Source organism: Sciurus carolinensis, chromosome 4 (assembly GCF_902686445.1).
Source record: "Sciurus carolinensis chromosome 4, mSciCar1.2, whole genome shotgun sequence".
NCBI lineage: Eukaryota > Metazoa > Chordata > Mammalia > Rodentia > Sciuridae > Sciurus > Sciurus carolinensis.
The window spans coordinates 78644264-78651973 of NC_062216.1; the positions used below are offsets into that span (position 1 = coordinate 78644264).

General features: G+C 42.1%; 1 long non-coding RNA gene across 1 annotated transcript; it reads right to left on the bottom strand.

Moving 5' to 3' along the window:
• Positions 1 to 2669: 2669 nt before the first annotated feature.
• On the bottom strand, positions 2670 to 5654 carry LOC124983511 (uncharacterized). Its single transcript, XR_007108454.1, has 5 exons — positions 5504 to 5654; positions 5298 to 5360; positions 5078 to 5127; positions 3616 to 3666; positions 2670 to 2939 (listed from the first exon to the last, which is right to left on the bottom strand). It is a non-coding gene; the product is annotated as an uncharacterized LOC124983511 (long non-coding RNA).
• Between the last annotated feature and the right edge of the window lie 2056 nt (positions 5655 to 7710).

The following is a 7710-nucleotide window of genomic DNA, read 5'->3' on the forward strand; positions in this document are numbered from 1 at the left end:
CAATCACACTAGCCACATTCCAAACAGTAAATAGCCACATTTCTAGTAACTACCATACTGAATGACAAATATAGAATATTATGTCATTACAGGAAGTTCTATTAGTACTACTTTAGACTTTAAGTCATAAGTTATCTAAGTTAAATAAGTGACAGGTTATAAAACTGTCTTAGCTTTTTCACTGCTGTGATTAAATGATCTGACCAGAACAATTTTAAAAGAGGAAAAGTTTATTTGAGGGCTCACAGTTTCAGAGGTCTCAATCCATAGACAGTTGGCTCCATTCCTCAGGGCTGGAGGTGAGGCTAAACATCATGGTCCAAAAGTGTGGCAGAGGGAAGCAGCTCACATCATCAGGAAGCAGAGAGAGACTCCACTAGCCAGATACAAATATATATCCCAAAGCCACACCTCAATTCCCACCTCCTCCAGCCACATCCTGCCTCAAGTTACCACTGTCAATCCGATCAGGGATTAATTCACTGATTAGGTTAAGCCTCTCAAAACCCAATCTTTTCTCCTCTGAACCTTCTTACATTGTCTCACATGTGAGCTTTGGGGGAACACTTCACATCCCAACAATAACAAAAATCTATAGAATCCACTAAAAAAAAATATATATATATATATATGTGTGTGTGTGTGTGTGTGTGTATAGGTAGATAGATCAATATAGATAGATAGATGATAGATAGATAAACTGGTACAATACCTGTATTTTGTTTATTTAGATTTTTTGTGTGTTTTGGTTTTTTTTAAATGTGGTGCTGGGGATTGAACCCAGTGCCTCACGTGTGCTAGGCAAACCAACTACCACTCAGCCACAACCCCAGCCCCACAAAATGAACGAAATAAAATTTCAAATAACACAGGAAGCCTAGGCATAAACAGGAAAAAAATAAAGTAGGTGGAAAACATAAATTAAAGTGACAGACTTAAGCCTTAACATATCAATAATTACATAAAATGTAAATTGTTTCAAGTAAAACAAATCCTTGAAAATTGGGAAGTTCCTTGGTTACAGAAACAGAATACCATTGTCAAAATTTATAGAATGTTTATGTTGTCATATAAACTGTACATATTTTATATTAAATATGTGATTATGTTTTGTGCAATTAGTTTTTAGTAGCAATTAATTTGTACAATCAGTAATACTGTGAAAAATGTGTATATATTGTAGAAAGACCTACAAAAAGCTCTCAGCTCGGGCTTTCCACAGAAACTGCTATTGAGTGCAGTGACGTGCTTGGCACTCCTCACCTTCTGCTCTGTGTATGAAGTTTCCACAGGCCTGTCTCAAGGGCCTTACTCCTCCTGAAATCTACACTGTTCCTAAGGGACTTCATCTAAGCCCAGGGCTTTAACTGTCAGCTGTTTGCATGGCATGCACACCATCAGTCCATTGTTCTGTAGGATGTCACTTTGAGTTGAGGCACTCGAACTTGAAGTGAAATCTCTTTTCCATCCTAGATAGATATTATTGATTGCCTATTTTGAGAGCCCTTTTTCCTGGCTAAATTTCATAAATCATTCTCATGGCCCATGATAAAATTCTGCACTGAAATCTACAAGAAAAATTTATAAAATGGGAGTAAAAAAGGAAAAGTAGTGACTGACAGAACAGAAATTTTTAAAAAATCAGTGGAGGACTTAGAACTATTTTCTATTTAGAAAATTCCTAAGACAAGAATTTGACAGAGACAGAATAAAGGATCCTAGAATACAATATGCTCTGTACAATCTCATCATAAGAGGGCTTTATAAAAAGAGAGAACTTATTGTATAAAAAATCACTTGGTGGCTGGGACTGTAGCTCAGTTGGTAGAGTGCTTACCTAGCATGCTGAAGGGCCTGGGTTCAATCCCAGCACCACCAAAAAATAATCACTTGGAGAACACAGACTTTCTCTGAGACCAGTTAATAATTATACAAGTTAGTGATTCCAAACATTAGTGGGTTCTTTGCTATAATGAAGAACAAAAAAGGATTTTCTAGTTGATTTGGTATAACTGATTCATGTTACAAGAAGAAACTGGATTCATAAGAGGTGGACAACAGTGAGCTGCACAGCTACAATTAGAACCCATTTCTCTCCCTTGCAAGTCCACACCACCTAAGTACCAACATGTGCAACACCAACTAATTTTACATAAACTTCTATGTATCTTTTTGCAAAAATCTAGTGTAATCATAAAAATTGCCTGGTAACTGGCTCCATCCCAAAGAACCTGGGTGAGACATACTGGGTGCACAGGAGTGAGATGTCTGTGCTATCTAGAAAGTGCTGTGGGAAGGGAGGCAGAAGAGCCAGGGTGTGCCTGGGATGTGACATTCCCCCAGTCATTGATGGCTCTGAAGATGGAAGTGGGATTCTTCCCCAGAGCCTCTAGAAGGGAACTCAGCCCTGATACATGGACTTTACCTAGTGAGAACCATTTCAAACTTCTGAGCTACAAAACTACAAGGATAATAAATCATGTTGTTTAATGTCACGTTTGTGGCAATTTGTCATAGCAGCCATGGGAAAACTAATGCACTTCCCATAGATTCATTTCAGGCTCTCCTGCAAAGCCTGACAAGTGTTGGATCCTCTTTATAAAGCATCAAAGAAGAACAAAATTTACACAGGTGTTAACACATGACAACTAAATAAACCACTCTCAAAATTCAATTCTAATGAAAATTTATTAAACCTGCATTAAAAAGGACAGAGCTAAGAAATGACCCTCTCCAGTTTATAGAATTCACAACACCCCCCTGGGACCAGTGCCTTGCCATTTCTCCTCAGCTGGGCATGTGCCATGTTTTACTAGCTTTCTGCAATCAAGCAATATCCAATAAGTGAAGTAGTCAGCTGTTTCAAAAGTTCAAGTCTTCTCAGAGAGCGGTGAACAGCAGAGTTACCATCACAGCTAATGAAGACTTTGCTTCATTTTCTAAATTAAAAAGGATAACAAAAACACCGGAGTTACCTAGATAACCTAGTACTCAAAAGATCAGATCCATTTTTTGTCACTTACCACTGTGATCTTGGGCATGGGACTTAATTTCTTTAGATGTAATTCCTTACCCTCCCTTCCTCCCCTTGTACTTCAAATGAGATTTTATATACTGTTCTGATGTCCATTTTAATGCATGAAGAAACTACTTTATTGACTTTCAAACAGCCAAGAGTAAGAAGAAGTATTAAAACTGGATATCCTTATGCAGAGCCTCCAGAATTTTTACAGGAGTGGTATGTCCTATGCATCAGAAAACATGATGCCTTTTCTTCAGTCTACTCATTTGATAAAATTTCATGGAGTAGACTGGAACTCACATCCAAAAGAGACAGGAAGAATGAATTTTGACAGTAAAAAAAAAAAAAAAATTAAATTAAATTTTAAAAAATCAAGGAAGAGACCTTGCTTATCCTACTTGGTTGCTAATGTTCCAGGTAACTGGACATGGAAGGAGAGGGGTTATTTTCAACCACTTTATTAGGTTTTTGTAGTTGATCTCAGCATCTGGGAAATATTAAGCTTGAGATTCTTTCCCAAAGGATTAAAACTGGCATTAAAAGGATTATCAGATCTCTCTAAAAGCATCAGAAGTAAGAGAGAAGGAACTTACAAAGTTGCACCAAGGTAGACTCATTTCTTCCCACAGAAGTGCTGCTTTGGTCTGCAATTAAGCAAAGAAATGGTTTTCAGTCACTTCCAACTGGCACTTACATTGAATTCTTTTAACAGAATCTAATTTCTTAAGAGCCTCCAGTAGCTTTAATACATTGAATCTGTGGCAAAAATCTCCTTTCTCCTAATTGCCAAGACACTCTACCAAGGCTGAATGCATGCCGGTGGAAGTGGACGTACCTGCACTCCATGAGAAAGATTGGTGAAAGGTTTCTCCGCTCACACACAGGTTCCTAAGAATAGCTGGGTGCAGAGACACATGCCTATAATCCCAGTGACTTGGAGAGACTGAGGCAGGAGAATCACAAATTCAAGTCTAGCCTCAGCAACTTAGCAAGACCCTACCTCAAAAATATTTTTTTTTAATTTTAATCTAAAAAAATGACTAAGGACATAACTTAAGTGGTAAAGCTCCCCTCAGTTCACTCCCCAGTACCAAAAAACAAAAACAATACAAAAATATAAAACCAGAAGTTCCTAAAAGTATCACATGAATTGGACATATCTTCCTCTGCCAGTTTCATATCCTCTTCTCCACAAAAGTACATACATTAAAAAAAAAAAAAAAAAAAAAAGAATGAAGGAAAAAAACAAAATCTCTGACCTTAACTGTTAATTCAGTTGGCTCAGCAAAAGGAAATACATGTGCTGGAAACAGCAAAAATTTAGTAACCTAAAAAATTGAAACCTTCAGGATTTTCTCCTCCTACTAAAAATAGAAGCTTCTTAGTTGGTAATTGCCATGGTCAGAAATAATTTCTCAGTAGGCAGTGGTAGAAACAAGTGGGGTCCTGCTTTCAGAAATGACACATGGGTCTGGGCCATGAGGTTGCTTCTTGCTGCAGTCAAATATGAGAATTTCCCTAGTGCTCCATGCATTGCAGGACATGGGACACCATTAACTTATTAACCAACTAGAGGTAGGGAAGTTGGAGTACAATACCGAGGTGCCACTCGTTAAGAAATTAAGGTATGTTATATGAAGAAGAAAGTTAAAGTCATATAGCCAACCCCATTTTTATAGGCTCTTCATCACCCCAAAAATACACTTTCTGCACTCTTCCAACTACTACCAGCAATTCTTCAATACAGCAGTGCTAGAATACAGATTAGCTGCTTTTTGTAGACATAATGAGATCACTTAAAAGTCTACTCTTAGAGGTAAAGCCCAAGGCCCTTTTTTTAGCAAAAATCTCACACTTCTTCAAACTAGTGAGGTTTATTGGTAGTGGCAGAAGGCTCTGAAGTGCTGTGGTTCCTTCACTAAGTGGCCAAAAGAAAAATGAAGAAACATGGAGTCATGAGAGGGAGTGGGTAGATAGGACCACTGTTCAATTCATGAAGCCTTTAAATCCCTCTTTCTTCTGTTCAGTCTAAATTCAGATGACATTTACACTTACCAAAATCTTTACTCACACAAAGCTCTCTGTCTGAAATGTACTGTAATCATCTAGAAAAGGAAAGGAAGTGATTAGCCCCATCCTGTTGCCACATCTGTCCACCCCAAGGAGACACCAGAGCTGGTACCCAAACATTAGCTACCACAGGACATTCCTAAGTAATGAGGTAGAGAGTCAGGGAGAAAATTCCTGTCTCTTGTCAGGAGACAGGAATCCTTACCTGGGGCCTCACTGGCTTCTTCCACAGAGCTGGCAGTGGCTGTTTCAAGGTCAACAAAGAATTCTGGGAAAATAAAATGGAAGACAGGTGTGGTCACTAGCAATGGCAGGAATCTAGTACACAGAAGGAAAAGGAGCATTCTCAGGAATGCAGATGATAGGGGTCCAGAAACACCTGCTGAGGCCTCCTTAAAGCAAGAACCTCACCAGAAGTCTGTGTGACATCCAGGTACACGTCTGTGGTTGACTCTAGGTCTGTGGTCTGGTCTAGATCAGTGATTGAATCTTGGTCCCTGGTTACGGCTCCATCAGTGGTTAACTCTAGATCACGGATCCATTCTAGTAGGTCAGTGGTTAATTCTAGTGGAACCAGAAATAAAAAAAAAAAAAACAGCAGCTCAAGTGCCTTCCTGTCTGAATGTTTCTGCCACCTCCACACCTGCCTGTTCCCAGTTAGACCTTTCCTAAAATAGGGTTAAGCATGGAACACAAGGTGGCCGCTGAAGCCCTGGTGGTCCCACACAAATCTCCCTCCTGCCCAGGGTAGGAAGTCCCTGGGCCAGCTGCTGCCCAGGAGCTGATTAGCACCCCCACACAGCCTCCTTTGAGGGGCCAGGTTCAACAAAAAGCATTTGATACTGTCCTCTGACTATACTGGACAGACAGGCACAGAAGACTTCCCCTCTACAGTTTTTCCCAGAGCCTGAAAGCTAAAAACAAAAGCTGAGAGGGGATAAGGAGCAAGGAGAATGGTTATTGCTAAGTACAAGCAAGAGGGTGAGGGCCTCTACACTGGGCAACTCCCAACAGGTTTGCATTTAACTAATGGACCATGTCCAGGGCCCCTTTTCTCAGCATGTGCTCAGTGGTGGGGCTTGTTAACCACATAAGCATCGTAGCCAAGTAGGTCTGCTGGGCAACAAGCTGGTGTCCTTGGCTGCGGTGGAGACAGATGTGCAGTCACTGTGGCAGATGTGCACAGCTGCCCAAGAGGCCTAAATCACTAGCTCTCCACTGTCCTCACCTTGCTTTACCACACAGTCAAAATGCAGTAAAGACCAGCCCCTCAGAAATAGCCACCAGAGGGGGAACTGGGAGGAAGAGGGTCAGGGACAGTGACCATTTTAATGCAAATAAGCACACACCTCTCCTCCAGAGAATGGTCCTGAAAGCAGGAAGAAATGGACAAGAAAGCTTTGGGGTGAGAGGTTCCCTTTCTCTCTGCTCATGAAGACAACTGTTTCTTTCCTTCCTCAACATGCTTCACCCTTCCTTTCCAGACACACTGATTTCCAGTCTGTGACCCGGCTGGTTGCTGTATCTCTCCAAAATTTACTGTACTCCACTATGAAATGAGGTTCCCACCACAAGACTTTCCGCCTGAATTAACTAGAATAAGAGCTAACACCCAGCCGGGAAAGGCACCCAGCAAACCTCCGCAGCTCCAGTCACCCGCCTCACCCCAGCTGGCCCAGCCTGGTCACTTTCCTGAGGTCGATTGGAACCCACAACCTAAACCATGGCTCCCCAGCTACCCAGGTTCAGAGCTTAGACGCCCATCCATCGCCACCTAAGTCTAAGTACGTTTCCCCCAATTCCACTTTACAGCTTTCACCAGGGAGCTCTCTCCTCCTCCCCCCTTTCTCTCCTCCCCTCTCCCTCTCACACTCAAACACCACAGAATTAATTTAGTCCCATTCCCCAGGACCAAGACCTCCAACATTGCACTCGCCTGGGGGCAGTGAGGGGAACGCCACAGCCAGGGCGCACAGGACCGGGAGGATCAGGACCTTGCGGAGCATGGCTCTGGTGCGGCGGGAGGACCGGCGGCTGACCGAGAGCGCACAGGAGGCAGACGTCACCCGGACAGCTGCGTTGGACTTTTATAGACCTCGCCCCACGTGGCCCCTGCTGGAGGCATTCCCCAGTTCCATTGGAGTGGAGGGAGCCTCACCCAGTTCAGAGAATGTCCCTGGGGGAAGGCGGGAAAGGAACTGAGTGGGAGGGAAAATCTGGGAGGACATTTGGAGAACAGCTGATAAGATCGATTGCAAGTAGATTGCGATGCCCCCTTACCTTTAACCGATGTTAAAGGTTCCTTGAAGGGCGGAGAAGAAATTCCTGTTCCACCTGCTGCTGAGGAGACTCCCCTCCTGGTCTGTGGCTGCAACTTTGTCATCAAAGCTGGAGCCACATACTGCTTTGCGGGGACCCCAAAAGCTTCCTTTGTGTCAGAGAACAGAATCAAGTCTTCTTTGACTTTAAGAGAACACCTTATTCTTTTTCCGGTGCTAGGAATTGAACCCAGGGGTGCTCTACCACCGAGTTATTTCCCCAGCCCTTTTTATTTTTATTTATTTATTTATTTATTTTAATTTTGAAATGGGACCTTTCTAAATTGAAGTGGAACTTGC